Source organism: Meles meles, chromosome 6, assembly GCF_922984935.1.
Source record: "Meles meles chromosome 6, mMelMel3.1 paternal haplotype, whole genome shotgun sequence".
NCBI classification, from domain to species: domain Eukaryota; kingdom Metazoa; phylum Chordata; class Mammalia; order Carnivora; family Mustelidae; genus Meles; species Meles meles.
In genome coordinates, this window is record NC_060071.1 from 54,303,998 (window position 1) to 54,325,900 (window position 21,903).

The following is a 21,903-nucleotide window of genomic DNA, read 5'->3' on the forward strand; positions in this document are numbered from 1 at the left end:
GTCTCCGCCTAGCCCCAGAGCCTTTTTTCCATCCCTTCCCGGTGGGTGACCCAGCGCCGAAAGTGAGCCGATGTCCTGGGGGGCAGCCGGGCCCGGGGCGTGGTGGGCGGGTGCATGGGTGGGTGGCGTGGGGATGGAGCGGGCAAGTCAGAACCCTGGGTTGGAGGAGGGGGCCGAGGGCCCCGAGAGGGGGCGTTTCTCCACCTGAGCCTGAGGTCCTGCAGTTCGCGGCCGCCTACCCGGGGCCCTCCCGGGTGGGTTCCCCTTTCCGTTCCTCCGCAAACCCTGCCCCACCCGAACTCACGCAACCCTTTCGCCAACGCCCCCTTCCCCTCCCCCTCTAATCCGGCTTCTGGCCCCGGGCCGACTTTCCCCCGACCCTTCCCACTGAACAAAGGAACTCGAGAGGAGAAAGGAGGCAACAGGTGAGAGCCCGGGCCCAGGTGTCTTGAAAATCGCCGCCCCGGGGTGCTTGGCTACCGTCAGGTCGCCTCCTGCGTTTGGCTCGCTTCAAAGGGAACTTCCGACCAATCCGAGGCAAAGGGCACCTGGAGGCGGCCGGTGTCTTGGTCCTGTCATTTCCAGAAAGAGCAATGACTCAGCCTTGACATCGCGCACCCTTCGATAGCTCAGCTGGTAGAGCGGAGGACTGTAGACTAGACACGTGTGTGGACATCCTTAGGTCGCTGGTTCGACTCCGGCTCGAAGGAGGTGCCTGATGCTTTTGCCGGTCCTCATGAAGGCCTGTACCCGCTAGTGCCAAAGGCCGAGCAACACAGGCTGAAGCCAGGGAAACACTTTCCCGGAGGCACTCCTACAGCTTTGTGTGTGCAGCCCCCAGGGAACACACCTGCACCATCTCTCCGCAGTCACCAGACTGTGCCCTGCAGCTCAAAAACAGCCTGCTTGTTACTCATGTTTTATCAAGCAGTCCTAGCCAGCCAGCCCCCTCCTCCCATGCCCTTTCCCCTTTTGTGCGCCCAGTGCTCCAGCTCCATGATCCACCACCACTGGTTTGCTAAACAGACTGCCAAAGAGATGGGCAAACGGGAGCTGCCCAGGGCAAGCCACTGGAGACTGATAAGCACACAGGCCATCACAGGAGTCCTGGACAACCAGGGCATCTTTCTTGAAAACCCACCCCCTCAATCTCTGTCTCAATCCCCTTCTCAGCTTCCTCGGAGGATGCTTACTCTCTCACTTCTGTCTAGCCCAAACTCGGACTCTGTCTCTATCTCTCTGCCTGTCTGCGTGCGGGATACTTCAGGGTCTCTCTTTCCCACTGTCGGTCTCCTTCCTCGTCACTCAAATGGCTCATAAATACAGAGGCCTACAGAGACAGGAAACTGTCTTTCCACTGTGCTTTATCCAGCTGTGGGAAAGAACTCTACCCTGAGCTTTTTGAAGACCATGCCAACTGTCCTCCTGTATGGAGGGAGGCAGGGCTCTCCTGTACTGAGACAGCTGGGCTCTCGGTGGGCCTTGATGATCACCATGAGAACTTCAGGGGCCTGTTCAGGTTGGCTGTCAGTATGAAGACAGGGCGGTGGCCGCTGGTGAACTTCATTTCACATGCCTCCACACCAGTTCTTCTGGCTGCAGGTGGGTTTTTGTTCCTTTGAAAGAGCAATGACTGCTAACCCTCTCTACCATGGTAATAAACACACCTTTACAGATTCCCCTGCAACTTCTGATGGAGAGAGAGAAAAATAGAGATAAAGAGAGAGACAGAGAAACAGGTGAGAGAAAGGGAGTTTGAAAGCAAAAGGGCAGACACAGACGAAACTCGGAGCCCTGAGAATGAAAGCCATAGGCGGCAAAGGCAGGGAGCAGAAGTGTAGTGGGAGTGGGGGTTGGGATTGGTAATGTAGGTAGCAGCTGTCATCTACTTACCTCCTCACACAGGCCATTGGTCTGTGGATTCCGACCAGTTTGCTAAATTGGGTGCTGACCACTTAAGGCTAAATGGGCAGCATTTCCCCCTGCCTTATCCACTCCCAAGAAGCAGATGGGGTGGCGCAGTCAGAAAGCACCCAGGAGGAAATGGGTTAAGCTTCCACAAAATAGAAAAGATCAGGGCTTTACCAAGGGGCAGAGCCAGGTTACAGGGGTGTGAGGCTAGTGACGGTGGGATGGGGAGTTTGGGTGCAGGCAAGTGTACAAGGCAGTGGCCCTTGCACTCTTTTCTCATGTGGAAGGACAGTCCAGAGACTTGATGGACAGCTGGGGTGCATCACAGAGAGGACTTGCAGCAGATCCCTGATTGGAGTGTGGCTCTCCGAAGCCCTGCCCTCCCCAGACCCCTGGGCCCACAAGTACCTTTTTCCGTTCTGGCTCTGACTCATAAACTGTGGACTGTGTATCCCCACATATCTTCCTTTATTGGCAAGCTGTTCCCTGTCTCTCTGCCCCTCTGCATTCTCAACTGTCTCACTGCTAACTCCGATAGAGCCTGAGTTGGTAAAGTCTGTACTGGTCCAAGAGGCGGTGTCATCAGGCCCCCACAAGTGACTTCAGGAGGAGCCTATAGTTCTGCAGCCACGGAGAACCGCCAGCAGTGAATGTCACCATCTGCAGAGGTGAGGGGAGCGGGAACAAAGGTAGAAATGTAGGCCTTCTTGGTTATGCACCTTGAATGCCATGTGGAGGCGCTGAATCTTTGGGAACCTAGCTTTGGGGAAATATCTAGTCGGAGGGTGTGGTCAGGGGGGCAGTGGCCTCTGGTGAGCAGCACACTGGAGGGTGAACCCCCGTCTTCCAGGCTGACCCTTCCTGCAAAATTTGCTGCCCCTCTCCCTGTCCTCACAGGCGCAGATATACACTCAGGAGGTGATCACACACTCGCTCCAGGCATGGGCACTGGGGGTGGCTTGCGGGGCCTCTGGGGGACCTTCGCTGGGTGGGTGGGGTGTTCTGGGGAAGGCGAGCTCACACTAGGTGGGATCTGAAATGTCTGTGCAAGACGTGCAACCAGAGCAAACGAGTCCACCCGGGACCACACCGGGCATCTCGGCCCCTCTTGTCTTCCGTGCGCCTCCGGGAAGCCCACCGAACCCTGAGCTACTTCAGCTAGCAGCCGCCCCTGCCAAATCCGGGTCGGTGCGCAGAGGAGGGGCGCCCAGGAGAGGAGCTGCGGGAGGAGGGGAGTCACATTGGTCGCGACGCCCGGGTCCCGTGGGTGTGGTGTCTCCGCCTAGCCCCAGAGCCTTTTTTCCATCCCTTCCCGGTGGGTGACCCAGCGCCGAAAGTGAGCCGATGTCCTGGGGGGCAGCCGGGCCCGGGGCGTGGTGGGCGGGTGCATGGGTGGGTGGCGTGGGGATGGAGCGGGCAAGTCAGAACCCTGGGTTGGAGGAGGGGGCCGAGGGCCCCGAGAGGGGGCGTTTCTCCACCTGAGCCTGAGGTCCTGCAGTTCGCGGCCGCCTACCCGGGGCCCTCCCGGGTGGGTTCCCCTTTCCGTTCCTCCGCAAACCCTGCCCCACCCGAACTCACGCAACCCTTTCGCCAACGCCCCCTTCCCCTCCCCCTCTAATCCGGCTTCTGGCCCCGGGCCGACTTTCCCCCGACCCTTCCCACTGAACAAAGGAACTCGAGAGGAGAAAGGAGGCAACAGGTGAGAGCCCGGGCCCAGGTGTCTTGAAAATCGCCGCCGCGGGGTGCTTGGCTACTGTCAGGTCGCCTCGCGTGTTTGGCTCGCTTCAAAGGGAACTTCCGACCAATCCGAGGCAAAGGGCACCTGGAGGCGGCCGGTGTCTTGGTCCCGTCATTTCCAGAAAGAGCAATGACTTAGCCTTGACATCGCGCACCCTTCGATAGCTCAGCTGGTAGAGCGGAGGACTGTAGACTAGACACGTGTGTGGACATCCTTAGGTCGCTGGTTCGACTCCGGCTCGAAGGAGGTGCCTGATGCTTTTGCCGGTCCTCATGAAGGCCTGTACCCGCTAGTGCCAAAGGCCGAGCAACACAGGCTGAAGCCAGGGAAACACTTTCCCGGAGGCACTCCTACAGCTTTGTGTGTGCAGCCCCCAGGGAACACACCTGCACCAACTCTCCGCAGTCACCAGACCCGTGCCCTGCAGCTCAAAACAGTCCACCCTGCTCCTGCTTTATGAAGCAGCCCTGACCAGCCACTTCCCTCACCATCCTCTGCACTTTACAGTTTCATGCTCCCACCACTTGTGCCCCGTGTTCTGCCATCAGCACCAATTTGCCCAAATGGGCGGATCCCTGCCAAAGAGGTGGCCAAACAGGTGCTGCTCAGGGCAAGCCCTGGAGGCACACAAACATATAGGCCACGGTAGGGGTCACTGTCAACTATGGTCTTCTTGAAGACTTTACTCTCACTCTGTATCTGTCCTCCAGTGATACTCTGTTCTTTTTTTTCTGTCTCTGTGTGTTTTTGTTTCCTGACCCTGATGCTGTGTACGTACTTTGACCTAGAGAGACAGAAACTGCTCATTTTCCCGCTTAGTGTAGTATTTGTACAGAATTGCCGTTGGAGAACTTTCAAGTAATTGCCAATTCTCTACTTCACTTTAGCTGACATTTGTAGGATGCAAATGCAGTTTTGTCCACGCGGTTTCAGAGAGCTGGTTATAACTGCCCAGTGGACTATTTAGGTGGCTGGTCTCATGTCTCAACTGTTGCTTCTGGAAGACACAGGTTTTATTTGTACTGCATTTTTTGCCTCTTGGAGGTTTGTAGCTCTTGTTGTAAGAGCAATGGTCCTCCTCTGTTCACACCATTTGGCACACACAGATGATCTACATGAGAATTTTTTAGCTCTTTCTCCACAAAGAGATCTGAGGTTTGAATATCACCATATGCAAAAATTAGAGTCATGCAATCAAGAATGGAATCTTTGGCCTCTCTTTGACATTCTAGAATTCTACCTCTTCATAGACTGAGCCGATGCTTCCACCGTTACATTTAGAATTTTTTTTCTTGTCTGCTAAGAAATGTACTCTGAGAATTATGAACTGAGACAGGTATTGCCTGCCAAGTTCCATATTGTACACAGACTGAAATATCTTGGGGCACTTAGTGGCACAGTTCTCTTATTTAAGTATCAGATATCAGATGGGTGCCTGAGTGGCTCAGTTGGTAGAATGTCCTAGAGTGTCAGACTTGATCTCATGGTTGTGAGTTCAAGCCCCAGCTTTGGCAAGGAGCCTACTTTAAAAACAAAACAAACAAACAAACAAACAAAAACTGAGCACTTTCTAATAAACACAACTTTCTAAAATAGGGAGCAGTGAGGTCCTGGAGGCTGCTGGCCATGAAAGATATTATGATGACTCAGGATCAGAAGGCACTTTCCCTTCTCTTTTTTGACCAGGCAGAAGAACAGTGTCTGAGAAGTCACATATGAGATGAAAGCCTGAAAAAGAAGCAGTTTCTTCCTAAGCAGGGCTTGGTTTCCCAGTGCTTTTCCCATCCCTGCAGCTTCATGGTTTCCCTCAGTAGGTCAGATAATAGGGCAAGAGTCTGAGTCAGTGGGACCCAGTTCCTGCCCCTCTGTCCTGCAGCATGAGGGGCAGGCTGACATTGTCTCAGAAGATGGGCGGACACCTTACAGGTGGGTGTTTCTTCCCCTCATCTTAATATTTTACTGAAAATATTGGAGGCCCCAATAGGGCCACATCTGAAGTAACTAACTTTATTTTTAAAGATTTTATTTACTTGTGTGAGAGAGAAATAGAGTGAAGAAGCTGAGGAGAGGAGCAGGGAGAGGGAAAAGCAGGCATCCCCCTGAGCAAGGGGCCTGATTCAGGGCTCCATTCCAGGACCCTGGGATCATGACCTGAGCCGAGGGCAGATGCTTAACCGCCTGAGCCACCCAGGTGCCCCTGAAGTAACTAATTTGATCAGTTCAATTCTCCCCACTCCCACCTGCACCCAAACTCTGTGACTCAGTCAAAATATGCCATGTTTCCTGGCTTATAAACCTGAGGTAGGGACTCCTGGGTGGCTCAGTTAGTTAAGCATCTGCTTTCAGCTCTGATCATTATCTAAGGGTCCTGGGGTCTAGCCCTGAGTTGGGCTCCTTGCTCAGTGGGGTGTCTGCTTCTCCCTCTTCCTCTCTCCCCCCTCGTGCTCTTTCTCTCAAATAAATAAATAAAATCTTAAAAAAATAAACACCAGCTGATGATAAGTTTCTCACTCTGATTTCATCCTTCTGTCTGTCTTTTATCAAATTCCTTCCTATTCTCTTACTCAGTTCAGGATCATCTTTTACCAGAATCTTTTCCTAGCTCCCCAAGTGTCAGTTTGGTTCTCCTCCTCTTTGCCTCTTTGGTACTCCTAGATTACTTTTTGCATTTCCACTTATCACACTATATTGATAGTATACTTTCATGTCCTCTTTAGGAGCAAGCTCCTTGAAATCTGAGACAATGCTGTATTCTTTCTTGTATCATCAGCACCTTGCACAGTGCCTTGCACAGGACAGACACCAGTGAATGTGAAATTATTAACTGGCCTAAAGCATTTTAACATCAGCTCCAGAAAGACTAGGGTTCTGAGAGAATTGTTACATCTTGGAGTAATAACTAGAGATCTGCTTTACTGGAAAACAAAAAAAACCTCACCGTTTCTTCTAAGGTAACAACTAGAGATGGCACATATCCCATGTAAAGAGCCCAGGGTTTTCCATGTGAAAACCAAGTGAGGAAGTGTCTGAGAATTACACAGCAAGATATTCAAATTAACCCTACTGCTGAGGAAATCTGAAAGCTGCAAAAATATATGAAAGCATCTGCTTGATGGCTCTGGAGAAATAACAAAGATGAGAAGCATTACTCAGCTAAAATATGAGAGAGGTAAAAATCCAGAGTGAAAATAACTAGAAAATCAATGTACTTCACCACACTAAAAGACCGGAGGAGAAAAAGAAGGACTATTTTAATTGATGCAGAAAATTCATTTAATAAAAGTCAATATCTGTCATGATAAAAATGATAAGTAAACTAGGAATATAACACACACTTAGTTTGATGAAGTGTACCTACAAAAAAAAAATGTCTCATTGTATCTTGTATCTAACAACATGTTTAATGGTGAAATTGCATTAAATTTCCGAGACTGAAACAAGATTAGGATGTCCACTAATCTCCTATTCAACATTATACTGAAAGTTTTCATTAGAAGAAATGAAAATGCAGAAGTGATTGTGTAAAAAGAGAATTTAAAGAAATCTACAAAGTAACGATACTGTTGACACCAGTTGTGGGATTTAAGATGCATGGACTGATGAATGAACTCCCTCCTAGATGTTTCTTCCTCTCGTGGGTGGGATGGCTTTTAATGACAATAATTAGTCTCAAGCACCTTCTCTTCTCCCCTCTCTTCCCTCTAGTCTCTCTGGTGAGGTTGTGAGGTGTGAAGGCTCACATACATCTTCCTCCCACCCCCACCTTGCAGTTAAGCTGATCAGGTGAGCAGTCCTGGCCAGAGATGTGTGAGCACAAGTGATGTAAGTGTCCGCTGTGCCAATCCTGTGCCCTTCTTTCATCCTTGGTGACTGTGCAGACTTCACATTGAGGAGCCTGGATCTCCAAGCTTCTGCTGCAGCCCACAAGACTGTGATATGAGTAAAAAATAAATCTTCATTGCACAAAGGTAAAAAAGAAAAAAAAAAAAACCTACAGGTTTATTACTAGAAATAATAAGCGGTTTTAATAAACTTAGCACTATTAAAAGTCAATATTCAAAGATTACTTACATTCTTCTATACCATCATCAACTGGTTAGAATGTTACAATTTAAAAAGAGCACCTTTATAATAACATCAAATAGGGCTGAGCTAGCACAGGACCAGTGGTGCAATAGATATAATAGCATCAAACAATGAAATACCTAGAAACACATCTTTTTAAATGTGCAAAAAATATCCAGGTACGAAACACAAAATATTACTGGAGAATAAAAGAAAAGCTACATAAATGAAAAACTCAATATTATAAAAATGCCAAATTTCTCAAAGTAATCTATGATCTTAAAATCCAATAAAAATCCACAATTGGGCAGTGCAACATGACAATTATAAAGTATATATGGGCAGGCTCAGGTCAAAACTTCAAAACCAGTTTTGAAGAACAAACAGAGAAGACTTGCTGTATCAGGTAATGATCAGTATTACTTTGAAGACACAGTTTAGTCAGAGTGGTAGTGATAAAGGATAGGCAAATATACCAATGGAACAGTACAGTTTAGAAATAGTTGGGTTAAGCCTCTGCCTTTGGCTCAGGTCATGATCCCAGACTTGGGGGATCGAGCCCCACTTCGGGCTCTCTGCTCAGCGGGGAGACTGCTTCCTCCCCTCTCTCTCTCTTTCTATCTGCTTGTGATCTCTCTCTCTCTGTGTCAAATAAATAAAAAGAAATAAATAGAAAAAAAAAAGAGATGAATAACTGGGGCACCTGCATGGCTCAATCAGTTAAGTTTCCAACTCTTGATTTCCACTCAGGTCACGCAAGCCCCATGTTGGGCTCTGCACTGAGCATGGAGCCTGCTTGAGATTCTCTTTCTTCCTCTCCCTCTGCTGCTCCCCCACTTGCCTCATTCTCTCTAAAATTTTTTAAAAATAGATGAATGGTTGGCTACTGATTTATGACAAATCTTACACTTGTAGTGTGGTAAGGGAGAAAACTGTCTTTAATAAATGGTGATGGATCATTCACCTAACACAATGGGGGAAATAAATCTTGATTCAAGGCACATATCACATGTAAAATGATCAATGATAAACCTAACTCTGTAATGTAAGACAGTAAAGGTATTTTTAAAAATGTAAGAGAATTTCTTGATGACAATGAGAGAGGCAAATATTTCTTAAACAAGTTATATGAAAACAAATATAAAGATATAAAACTGATAAATTGTACTACATTAGAAGTTAAGATCTTCTCTTTTAAAAAATTTCATTGAAAAAATTAAATAAAAATTTCCATTGAGTGAAAGTCCTGCCACAGAGAATGTATTTGCATATCCAACAAAGGATTTACATCCCAAATATATGAAGAATGCCTAAAAATTTATAAGAAAAACAAATTATAACTATCCTAAGTGCTTCTTCTTTCATCAGTTTTTAAAGCATTGTCATTTCTGAAATGATTTTTTATGAACTTTTATTTCATCTAGAAAAAATGAGTTCTCCTAAAACTTAGCAAATAATGTTTATATGTACCAAAGGTTTAAATAAAACATTTTTAAAGCCTTAAAATTTTTCTTTGAATTTTTATGTGAAATATTTAGCTTCTTCAGGAAAATAACTTTTAACATCTAAAGCAAAGGATATTAGAATTAATCACTTTTAAAATAGATAAATATTCGTACAAAAGGCTTTTCTTTATCATCTTCTACTTAAGAGAAACACAAACTATTTCACTATCTTTAATAAACTCTCAAACTACTTCTGTTTAAAAACTTGAAATCAGATGAATCACATTTTTCAGCTCTCACGGGGCCAAAGGTGTTCTGATTTCACATATTAAAGAACTACTTTATAACTTTTGATAGCTCAAACAGCCAATACACATAACTGCTACTGTTTCTAGATAGTCAAAAGTCAGAAAGAATTGCCTGGTTGCAGAGTATTTTAAGTTAGGTGAAGTCATTGATCTATCATATGTAATTCAAGTAGATATTGTAAAGATAGGCAATTAAAAAGTATCACTTTTAAAATCTAACCATAATAAAAAGTCTGGAAACTTAGTTTTTTCTCCATCTTTAATTTACATTGTTAAATATTGGAGCTTTAAAAACCTCTTAAAAATTCAATAGACTTCACTTTTTTACAGTGAAGTTTCAGGTTTACAAAAAATTGCGTAGAAATTACAAGAGTCATCTACTCCCCAGTTTCCCTTATTACTGAAATGTTGCATTCATGTAATACGTTTGTTATAATTAATGAACCAATGTTGCTACATTAATACATAAAGTCTATGGTTTAGAGTTTACTCACCATGTGGTATAGTTTTATAGATTTGAGAAATGCATTATCTCATGTATCTTTTGCTATAGTAACATGTAGAATAGTTTTACTGCCCCCAAATGCCCTGTGCTCCACTATTCATTCTTTCCTCCCAAACCTCCGATCTTTTTGTTTTTTAAGATTTTATTTTTAAGTCATCTCTACACACACCATGGGGCTCAAATTCACAACCCTGAGATCAAGAGTTGCATGTTTCACTGACTGAGCCAGCCAGGCACCCAACCAGTGATCTTTTAATTTTCCCAATAGTTTTGCCTTTTCTCATATAGTGGAATCACAACAATGTCCTTTTCAGGCTAGTTAGAATCACACAGTATCCTTTTCAGGCTAACTTCCTTTACTTAACAATAGGCATTTAACTTTCCCTCCATGTCTTTTCATGGCTTGATAGTTCATTTCCTTTTATTTTTTTTTCAAGATTTAATTTTTAATCTCTATGCCCAAGGTGGGGCTTGAACTCACAATTCCAAGATCAAGAGTTGCACAGTCTACCTACTGAGCCAGTCAGGCACTCTATCTGATTTCTTTTTAGCTCTGAAGAGTATTTCATTGTCTGGAAGTACCAGTTTATTTATCCCTTCACCTACTGAAAGATGTCTTGCTTGATTCTAAGTTTTGGCAGTTATAAATAAAGCTTTTATAAATATTCATTTGCAGATTTTTGTGCAATCATGGTTTTCAACTCATTTGGGTAAATACATAGGAGCCTGATTGCTGGATCATATGCTAAGTCTTATGTTGGGCTTTGTAAGAAACTGACAAGCTGTCTTCCAAAGTGGCTGTACCTTTTTTCATTCCTACCAGCAATGAATGAGGGTTCCTGTTACTGTACATTATGGTCAACATGTGGTGTTGTCAGTGTTTTGGATTTTAGACATTCTAACAAGTATGTAGTGGTATCTCATTGTTTTGATTTGCAATTCCTAATGATATATGATGCTTTTTCATATGCTTATTTGCCATCTGTGCGTCTTCTTTGGTGAGATGTTTCTTCAGATCTTTTACCCATTTTTTAAACCAGGCTGCTTGTTATTTTATTGTTGATTTTTAAGAATTCATTTTATATTTTGGATACAAGTTCTTTGAATACAATTTATTTACCACATACATGTTTTGCAAATATTTTCTCCCGGTCTGTGCCTTGTGTTTTCATCCTTTTAACAGTGTATTTCACAGAGGTGAAACTTTTAATTTTAATGAAGTCCAATGTGGCAACATTTTTTTCATGGATTATGCTTTCAGTGTTCTATCAAGAGTCAGTGCCAAATACAAGGTAATTTAGATTTTCTTCTATGTTATCTTCTAGAAATTTTATTTGTGTTTTATATTTAGATTTATGATCTATTTTTAGTTAATTTTTGTGAAAGTGTGAGGTCTGTGTCTAGATTCTTATTTTTTTTCCCTTTGGCATGTGGGTGTCTACTTACTTCAGTGCCATTTGTTGAAAAGACTATCCCTGTTTTTCCATTGAATTGTCCTTGCCACTTTTTCAAAGTCCACTATATTTATGTAGGTATATTTCTGAGTTTTCTAGTCTATTCCATTGATCTGGTTTTTCTTCCATGGATCTGTTTGTCTATTCTTTTGTCAATACCATTAGTGTGTTGATCACTGTAGCTGTATAGTAAGTCTTGAAATTGGATAGTGTCGGTCTTCCAACTTGTGGGTCTACCACCTTTCCATATAAACCTTTCAGTTTGTCGATATCTCAAAATTTGCTAGGATTTTTACTGGGATTGTGTTGAACCTATAGATCAAGTTAGGAAGAACTGACATCTTAGCAATATTGAGTTTTCCTACCCATGTACATAGAAGATCTCTCAATCTATTTGGTTCTTCTTTGATTTCTTCCATCAGCATTTTGTAGTTTTCCTCATACAGATCTAATACATACTTTGTTAGAATTGTACCTAAAGATTTCTCTTTTTGTTGTGCTAGTATAAATGATACTGTATTTTAAATTTCAAATTCCACCTGTTCCTGTCCCAATACAAATTGGCATATAAGAAAGCAATTGACTTCTTAGCTATGAAATCTATGTCCTGTAACCTTGCTATAATTACTTATTAGCTACAGGAAAAATTTTTTTTAGTTTTTATTTTTTTTATCCATTTGGGAATTTCTATATAAACAGTCATATCATCTGTGAACAAAGATAGCTTTATTTTTTCCTCCTATACCTGTATGCCTTTATTTTCTTGTCTGATTGCATTAGTTAGGACTTCCAGTATAGTGTTGAAGAGGAGTGACAAAAGAGGTTATCACTGGTCTTTGCTCCTAATGTTAGGGAGAAAAGCATTTGGTTCCTCACAATTAAGTATGATGTTAGCCGTAGGTTTTGTAGATATTCTTTATCAAGTTAAGAATGTTCTCCTTGGGGCACCTGGGTCACTCTGTTGGTTAAGCAACTGCCTTCAGCTCAGGTCATGATCCTGGAGTCCTGAGATTGAGTCCTGCATCGGGTTCCCAACTCCGTGGGGGAGCCTGCTTCTCCCTCTGACCTTCTCCTCTATCATGCTCTTTCTCATTGTCTCTCTCTCAAATAAATAAATAAAATACTTAAAAAAAAAGAATGTTCCCCTCTATTTGGAGAGTTTTTATCATGAATGAATATTGGATATGTCAGATGCTTTTTCTGTATCAGTTGATATGATTATATGACTTTTCCTCTTCAGCCTGCTGATACAATGGATTACATTAATTAGTTTTTGAATGCTGAGACTTCATATTCACAATGAATCCAACTTGGTCATGATGTATATAATACATTGTTGGATTTGATTTGCTAATATGTATTAAAGATTTTTGTATCTATGCTTATGAAAGATATTAGTCTATAATTTTCCTTTCTTGTAATGTTTTTGTCTGGTTTTCATATTAGAGTAATTTTGGCCTCCTGGAATGAGATAGGAAGTATTCCTTCTCCTTCTATTTTTGGTAGAGGACTGATATTTCTTTTTTTTTAAGATTTAATTTATTTATTTGACAGACAGAGATCACAAGTAGGCAGAGGCAGGCAGAGAGAGAGAGGAAGTGAAGCAGACTGAGCCAGATGCTGGACTGGCTCAATCCCAGGACCCTGGGATCATGACCTGATCCAAAGGCAGAGGCTTTAACCCACTGAGCCATCCAGGTGTCCCTGATATTTCTTTCTTAAAAGTCTGGTAGAGGAGCACCTGAGTGGCTCAGTGGGTTAAAGCCTCTGCCTTCTGCTCAGGTCATAATCTCAGGGTCCTGGGAGCAAGCCCTGCATCAGGTTCTGTGCTCAGTAGAGGCCACAATGATGTTTTTTGGAAGTTTATTAATTCATGATTCAATTTTTTTTAATATATAAAGGCATATTTACATGGCCTACTTTTCCTTGTGTGAGTTTTGGTAAAACGTGTCTTTCAAGGATTTGTCCCATTTCACCTAAGTTATCAAACTTATAGGCATAAAGTTGTTTATATTATCCTTTTAATGTCCATGAAAACAGTAATGATACCTCTATTTCATTTCTGGTATTGGTAATTTGTGTCTTTTCTATTTTTTCTTGGTTAGTCTATTTAGAGATTTATAAATGTTACTAATCTTTTCAAAGAACCATCCTTTGTTTTCACTGATTTTCTCTATTAATTTCCTGTTTCCAGTTTCACTGATATTTGCTGTATTATTCTTTTCTTTTGCTTATTTTGACCTAATTGTCTCTTATTTTTCTAGTTTCCTAAGGTAAAAGGCTAGACTATTGATTTTAGATCTTTCTTCTTTCCTAATATATGTATTCAATGTAATAAATTTTCCCCTAGTGCCTGCTTTTGTTGCATCCAACACATTTTGATAAGCTGTTTTCATTTTTAGTTCAAAATATTTAAAAATACCACTTTATGTTTCTTTCTTGACCCATGAGTTACCTAGTAGTGTATTGTTTAACCTCCAAATATTTTGGTATTTTCCAACTTTCTTTCTGTTACTGATTTCTGGTTTAATTCCATTGTGACTTGAAAGAATTATATAGTTTCTATTCTCTTAAAATTGTTAACATGTGTCCTGTGGCCCACAATGTGGTCCACCCAAATCAACTTACATCAGTACAGAAAGGAGAGAGCACCAAAATGATTTTTTTCTAGCCAAAATCCTGAAGTGCAAAATCTTTTTCAGTAAGGAAGGAGCTTACTCCTTTCTGTCAAATACAGCAGGAGAGAGTTAAGAAGCTGAAACTATCTGGCAATTAATGCACAATTCAGCCCCCAAAACCCCTTTGAGATTTGAACTTGTGAGCCCTGATTTACAGTGCCATCACTAACTTCTGAGCATCCAGCCTTTTACAAGCATCATTTGGGAGAGATTCTAAATTGAGCTTCAGAACAAATTAGGATAGAGTAAGCCCAGCTTGAATACTTGCCCAACATGTGCAAGCAATTGCAACTCCAGATATAGAGCACAGAGAGACAGATAGGTCTGAAAGAAACCCTGACCTGCCAGGCAAGACTCCCCGACATGACACTGGCAATCAGCAGGCCACAGAGATTACTCTTTCCCCTGGTAATGCAAGACCTATAAGGTGGCAGCCTTGTAGGTCTTGTTGAGGTAGACTGCCTTGAGCCAACCAAACCTTCCCCTAGAATCCCTGCTGACTACACTCACCTGGATTCCTGTGTATACAGAATATCCCAAAGAGTCTTCACTTTTCTATTGAAGTTCCTATGAGGGAATCCAGGGAGGCTGAACCTTGACTACAGACACCATGTCAGACTCTGGGGATCAAAGAGAGGGTGACACATTCATGAAAGAGATGACTCACTTTCACTGGAATATTCACAAACATCATTGCTTCTAGACGTGAAGGCTTTGGTAAGAAATGGGGGACTCTTGCTTCTGTCAGGTGTGCTTGGTGGAGAACATGGGTCAGATATGGTCTTCAGAAGAAGTTGAGGCCTCAATGACCAGCAAAGTGGATTCAAGTATAAATAATAGTGAAAGTGAGAGCAATACCAAAAAGTGGAAGAAAGGGTGGGTGAGGTACAGAACCCACGGGCAGATGATCTGATGCCCAGGAGGAGCTGGCCTATTTCTGTTCTTGTGGGTTTATGTATGGTTAGTAATTCTGGCATTGGATATCAAATCCTGGGTCAGCATAGTTTTAAGACGAAAAGAGAACAGAAAGAGAAGGCAACACTGGAGAAACACCCTTATAGGGAACCTCAGAGCTAGGAGGACTTTGACGTGTAGATTTGGAGGGACTAAGAGAACCCACCATTGTCCTCCAGGAGAAGGCAGTCTTGGAGGTCCTAGGGAAACTTCTGTTGGTCCATAGGTTCCTGACATGACTGGCAGGGTCAGTAGAAGCTCTTAAAAATAATTAATACAGCAGTTCTGTCAGGTGGTCACTGATCTGTGTATGTTTCTTGCTTGAAATGTTTTAAGATCCAGGGTTAAACCGCAGGACATTTTGCAAAAAGTCTTCTGGACCAAATAAAAAATCCTGCCACCATTATCATCTCCCTTTAGAAGTCCAAATTGCTGTCTCAATCATGCTATTAAACCTTGACCTGCTTTAAGAAGCAGATACCTCCAGGAGGAAACTGAGTGACTGAGGAGCCTGCAGGGGAGGGGCAGGACTGCAGTGGGGCTCTGACAAGGGCCTGGCCTTGGCTAACAGCTCCCCTGCTCCTGCAGAGCAGAGACTTCTTTTCTTGGTCATTTTCACCAAGTCGGAGCAGTTAGCTGGAAAGAAAGGAAGCAGCACTTGGTGGGGACTATTGAGAAGGGATGACTGCAATTAAAACACTCTTCCAGGGGCCACTATCTTAGGTGAAGGTGACTTTAGCCTTGAGCTTACAGACTTTGGCCTCCCTAAACCTTTTTCACCACTTTTACTCTTCAAATACAGAGTTGTTCTAAGAGAGTCATTCCTCACCTTTCTGGGTGCCTCATGGTCATAACATTAAGCCAGGGACTGAGAGAGGTGGTCTGGTGGGACCGGAAGGGCACAGATGACTGTGGCATAGAGACATAGAAGGTGTGTGTTGATCTTTCCAGGCAGACTTTCCAAACAAGGTTCTTGCCTGTATGAACAAAGAATTTTCCAAACACTCTCAGCATGTGCCTTTGCTGGTAGAGTGGAGGACTATAGTTTGATCTATGTAGGAATCCTTAGGTAATTGGTTTGATTCCCACTGGAAGAAATTTCTTCAATCTTGTCCTTTGCAAATGGAGCTACCCTACAGTTGGGCTTTATTTATTTATTTTCTTTTTTAAAAATTTTATTTTATTTTTTCAGTGTTCCAAGATTCATTGTTTAGGCACCACACCCAGTGCTCCATGCAATAAATGCCCTCCACAACACCCACCACCAGGCTCACCCAACCCCTCACCCCCTCCCCTCCAAAACCCTCAGTTTGTTTCTGAGAGTCCATAATCTCTCATGGTTCGTCTCCCCCTCTGATTTCTCCCAACTCACTTCTCCTCTCCTTCTCCCAATGTCCTCCGTGTTATTCCTTATGCTCCACAAGTAAGTGAAACCGTATGATAACTGACTCTCTCTGTTTGACTTATTTCACTCATCATAATCTCCTCCAGTCCCGTCCATGTTGATAAAAAAAGTTGGGTATTCATCCTTTCTGATGGAGGCATAATACTCGATTGTATATAAAAATACGGAACGCTTCACAAATTTACATGTCATCCTTGCACAGGGGCCATGCTAATCTTCTCAGTATCATTCCAATTTTAGTATATGTGCTGCCGAAGCGAGCACTACAGTTGGGCCTTTAAATTAGAACAGGAACCCGAGGATGATGGACATTAAGGTGAGCACATGATGTAATGAGCCCTGGGTATTGTATAAGACTGATGAATCACTGAACGCTACCTCTGAAACTAATAATACACTCTATATTAATGAATTGAGTTTAAATTTAAAAATAAAAATGAAAAAATTCTCACACACACACACACACACACAAGAACTGGAAACTGACCTGATCCAATCAGCCTATTGGCAAATTTTTGCTAGTTCTCAGCAGCATGAAAGAGTAGGTTGGGGGTCTGACTGGAAGCACAGACAACTATAAGCCAGGTGAGAACTGATGAGGGAGATGGAGGAAAGGACTAGATCAGTACAGCAAAATTAATATGCATTTCACTACCTGGGAAGTGGGAGGAAGAGGAGAGAATCTGAGAAGAGGACCTCGTACAGCCACATAAAATCACACATGCAGAAAAACTATCAAGAACAAGGATAAGATAGACATTTTCTGGTAAATAAAAACTAAAAATGTTAGTGATCAACAGATCACTTTATTAAATTATTAAATTCCTTTATTCAAGGAACAGCCAAAAAATTTACCTTAAAAATGAAAATAAGCCTGGAAAGTGAGACTGAGATACAAAAAGGAAAGGTCAACAAAGAAATTGGTAAAAAAAAAAAATTTAATGGGCATAAATCTGGTAGATTGAATACATACATGTATATTCACTCCCTCCTGAAGCCCCACTGAAACTATAGCATGAAAAGGAAACAATAACAACCAAATTTCAGAAGATGAAAAGCAGATAATTTAGCAATAAATGACACGGAAAATTGGCAGAAGAAGATGAATTCTAGTCAAGCAGTGAGAAAAAACAACAATCAGTTCGGTTTTTTCCAGAGCCCCTCTACATTTTTGGAAGTAGAGAGAATGGAAGGCTAAATTAAGCATTGGTTGAAAGATGTTTAAGAAGCGGTTTGATTCTCCATACCTTCTTTATTACCCAGGCTGATTGTTGTCCCGCTCCCACTCTCAGCAAGAGTCTGGATGATTTGTCTCTGAACAGGTAAAGCATAGGGTCTTTTACCTTTGGAACTAGGGGATTAAATAAATTATGCATACTAGTTACTGTGACGCCTACTTTGATGCCACATATTTGGCAGCTAGACAGGAAACTGAAGAATTTTCTTTGCATTATCTGACAAGTCCAAAAGGAAAGATAGGAAGATACTAGCATTGGTGCTTCTTAAAATATGAACCAGCCATATCACTGGAGAGTGAGGCCCAGAATCATCAAGCAGCATCCATATAATGCTTGAAGGTTGCAGTTCAGAGCTGATTGCCAAGAAAGAATTTTCTTGTCTTCAGCACAAAAAGGTGTGTGATTTTTTAAAAAAAGATTTTTATTTTATTTATTTGAGAGAGAGAGACACAGCAAGAGAGGGAACACAAGGAGGGGGAGTGGGAGAGGGAGAAACAGGCTTCCTGTGGAGCAGAGAGCCCAATGTGGGGCTCAATGTGGAGCTTGATGTTCGGCTCAATGTGGGGCTGGATCCCAGGACCCTAAGATCATGACCTGAGCCAAAAGTAGATGCTTAACGACTGAGCCACCCAGGCATCCCCAAAGGTGGTTTTAGTAAAGCATGGGGACAGGACCTGTGGGCAGCAAAAGCTGCCCTGGGGTTGTGAGAAGTGACTGATTACATACTTACAAGTTGGGAAGGGGTTACATACAGCATAAGCTTCCCAGGTATTTTGGAAACAAGTTTCCAGTACCTCGAGACTACTATTGTTAGGAAAAGGTCATTTATTACTGTCTAGTTATCCCTCAGTCACAAGACCCTTCAGATGTCTATCAGTGGGCCATATGCTAGGAGGACGATTGCCAATATGTATCTTGTGGGGTAGAAATAAAAGTTTCCAAAGGAATTTTTATAACTTAAAGAAAACATGAGGGGCGCCTGGGTGGCTCAGTGGATTAAGCCGCTGCCTTCAGCTTGGGTCATGATCCCAGGGTCCTGGGATCGAGCCCCGCATCGGGCTCTCTGCTCAACAGGGAGCCTGCTTCCTCCTCTCTCTCTCTGCCTGCCTCTCTGCCTACTTGTAATCTCTGTCTGTCAAATAAATAAATAAAATCTTAAAAAAAAAAAAAAGAAAAGAAAACATGCAAGATCCTGGAGGTCAGGATAGGATTTCCTTTTGCCTTAGCAAAGTGTCAACATTAAGGCAGCTGAGGTCCCGGAAGAAGGTCACTCTACCTGTTTTAAGGACTTGTCAATGGGCTGTAGGCAATAAGGAAATTTAATTTTTTTCTTTTGCCTTTGTTCCCCACATCACATGCACTCAGAGGTTCCAAACAGCTACTTAGTTTCCCTTTCTTAAATATAAACATTTAACTAAGGATCAGACAATTACTGGAAAAAAAATCATCTAATATGATTTTATTTGTCTGAAACAAGTAAGCAGGAGGAAGTAACTTGGAGGAAACAGTGACCATTATCGGGAGAAGATAATTTTACTTAAAAAAATTTTTTAAGGGGCGCTTTGGTGGCTCAGTGAGTTAAAGCCTCTGCCTTCAGCTCAGGTCAGTGGGTTAAAGCCTCTGCCTTCGGCTCAGGTCATGATCCCAGAGTCCTGGGATCGAGCTCCCGCATTGGGCTCTCTGCTCAGCAGGGAGCCTGCTTCCTCCTCTCTCTCTCTGCCTGCTTCTCTGCCTACTCGTGATCTCTGTCTGTCAGATAAGTGAATAAAATCTTTTAAAAAATTTTTTTAAAGTTTTTATTTTTTTAAAGATTTTATCTATTTGACAGAGAGAGACACAGCAAGAGAGAGAACACAAACAGGGGGAGTGGGAGAGAGAGAAGCAGGCTTCCCACTGAGCAGGTAGACGAATTTGGAGCTAGGATCCCAGGATCATGACCTGAGCTGAAGGCAAACGCCCAATGACTGAGCCACCCAAGTGCCCCTAAAGTTTTTATTTTTAAGTAATCTCTACACCCAACATTTTGCTCAAACTTACAATCCCAAGACCAAAAGTCACATGTTCTACCTACTAAACCAGCCAGGCACACTGATAATTTCATTTTTTAAAAAATGTCATTAATGTTCTCAATGATATTATGTTGCAATCGTAAGACAAAAAGGGGTATTGCAAAACCAAACAAACAAATCCACTCAGAACAAAAAGAGCTCTTATGAATTAAAAATTATGATTGATTTTTAATATGTACCATAATGTAAGGGAGGTAAAGCAAATGATTACTAATAGAAAATAGGATAGAGCAGGGATGTCCATTATCACCACTGCTATTCAACATCGTACTAGAAGTCCTAGCCTCAGCAATCAGACAACAAAAAGAAATTAAAGGCATCCAAATCGGAAAAGAAGTCACTCTTTGCAGATGATATGATACTATATGTGGAAAACCCAAAAGACTCCACTCCAAAACTGCTAGAACTTGTACAGGAATTCAGTAAAGTGTCAGGATATAAAATCAATGCACAGAAATCAGTTGCATTTCTCTACACCAACAACAAGACAGAAGAAAGAGAAATTGGGGCACCTGGGTGGCTCAGTTGGTTAATCAACTGCCTTCGGCTCAGGTCATGATCTCAGAGTCCTGGGATCGAGTCCCACATCAGGCTCCAAGCTCCATGGGGAGTCTGCTTCTCCCTCTGACCTCTCCCCTCTCATGCTCTCTCTCACTCTCTCTCTCTCAAATAAATAAAGAAAATATTTAAAAAAAAAGAAGAAGAAAGAGAAATTAAGGAGTCAATCCCATTTCCAATTGCACCCCAAACTATAAGATACTTAGGAAGAAACCCAACCAAAGAGGCTAAGAATCTATACTCAGAAAACTATAAAGTACTCATGAAAGAAATTGAGGAAGACACAAAGAAATGGAAAAATGTTCCATGCTCCTGGATTGGAAGAACAAATATTGTGAAAATGTCTATGCTACCTAAAGCAATCTACATATTTAATGCAATCCCTATCAAAATACCATCCATTTTTGTCAAAGAAATGGAACAAATAGTCTTAAAATTTATATGGAACCAGAAAAGACCTCGAATAGCCAAATATTCGAATAGCTCGAATATTGAAAAAGAAAGCCAAAGTTGGTGGCGTCACAATTCCGGACTTCAAGTTCTATGACAAAGCTGTCATCATCAAGACAGCATGGTACTGGCACAAAAAGAGACACATAGATCAATGGAACAGAATAGAGAGCCCAGAAATAGACCCTCAACTCTATGGTCAACTAATCTTCGACAAAGCAGGAAAGAATGTCCAATGGAAAAAAGACAGCCTCTTCAATAAATGGTGTTGGGAAAATTGGACAGCCACATGCAGAAAAATGAAATTGGACCACTTCCTTACACCACACACGAAAATAGACTCAAAACGGATGAAGGACCTCAATGTGAGAAAGGAATCCATCAAAATCTTTGAGGAGAACACAGGCAGCAACCTCTTCCATCTCAGCCACAGCAACATCTTCCTACGAACATCGCCAAAGGCAAGGGAAGCAAGGGCAAAAATGAACTATTGGGACTTCATCAAGATCAAAAGCTTTTGCACAGCAAAGGAAACAGTTAACAAAACCAAAAGACAACTGACAGAATGGGAGAAGATATTTGCAAATGACATATCCGATAAAGGGCTAGTATCCAAAATCTATAAAGAGCTTAGCAAACTCAACACCCAAAGAACAAATAATCCAATCAAGAAATGGGCAGAGCACATGAACAGACATTTCTGCAAAGAAGACATCCAGATGGCCAACAGACACATGAAAAAGTGCTCCACATCACTCGGCATCAGGGAAATACAAATCAAAACCACAATGAGATATCACCTCACACCAGTCAGAATGGCTAAAATTAACAAGTCAGGAAATGACAGATGCTGGTGAGGATGCGGAGAAAGAGGAACCCTCCTACATTGTTGGTGGGAATGCAAGTTGGTGCAACCACTCTGGAAAACAGCATGGAGGTTCCTCAAAATGTTGAAAATAGAACTACCCTGTGACCCAGCAATTGCAACACTGGGTATTTACCCCAAAGATACAAATGTAGTGATCCAAAGGGGCACGTGCACTGGAATGTTTATAGCAGCAATGTCTACAATAGCCAAACTATGAAAAGAACCTAGATGTCCATCAACAGATGAATGGATAAAGA

The 21,903-nt window shown here is 42.5% G+C and overlaps 3 non-coding genes across 3 annotated transcripts; 2 read left to right on the forward strand and 1 right to left on the reverse strand.

Annotated features, from left to right (window-relative positions):
* The first annotated feature begins 618 nt into the window (after nt 1–618).
* Nucleotides 619–710, forward strand: TRNAY-GUA. The gene is given in 2 exon segments: nt 619–655; nt 675–710. It is a non-coding gene; the product is annotated as a tRNA-Tyr (tRNA).
* A 3,093-nt stretch (nt 711–3,803) lies between these two features.
* On the forward strand, nt 3,804–3,895 carry TRNAY-GUA. Its single transcript is given in 2 exon segments — nt 3,804–3,840; nt 3,860–3,895. It is a non-coding gene; the product is annotated as a tRNA-Tyr (tRNA).
* Nucleotides 3,896–16,620: 12,725 nt separating this feature from the next.
* Nucleotides 16,621–16,727, reverse strand: LOC123945312. The gene has a single exon (XR_006819158.1). It is a non-coding gene; the product is annotated as a U6 spliceosomal RNA (small nuclear RNA).
* Nucleotides 16,728–21,903: the final 5,176 nt, after the last annotated feature.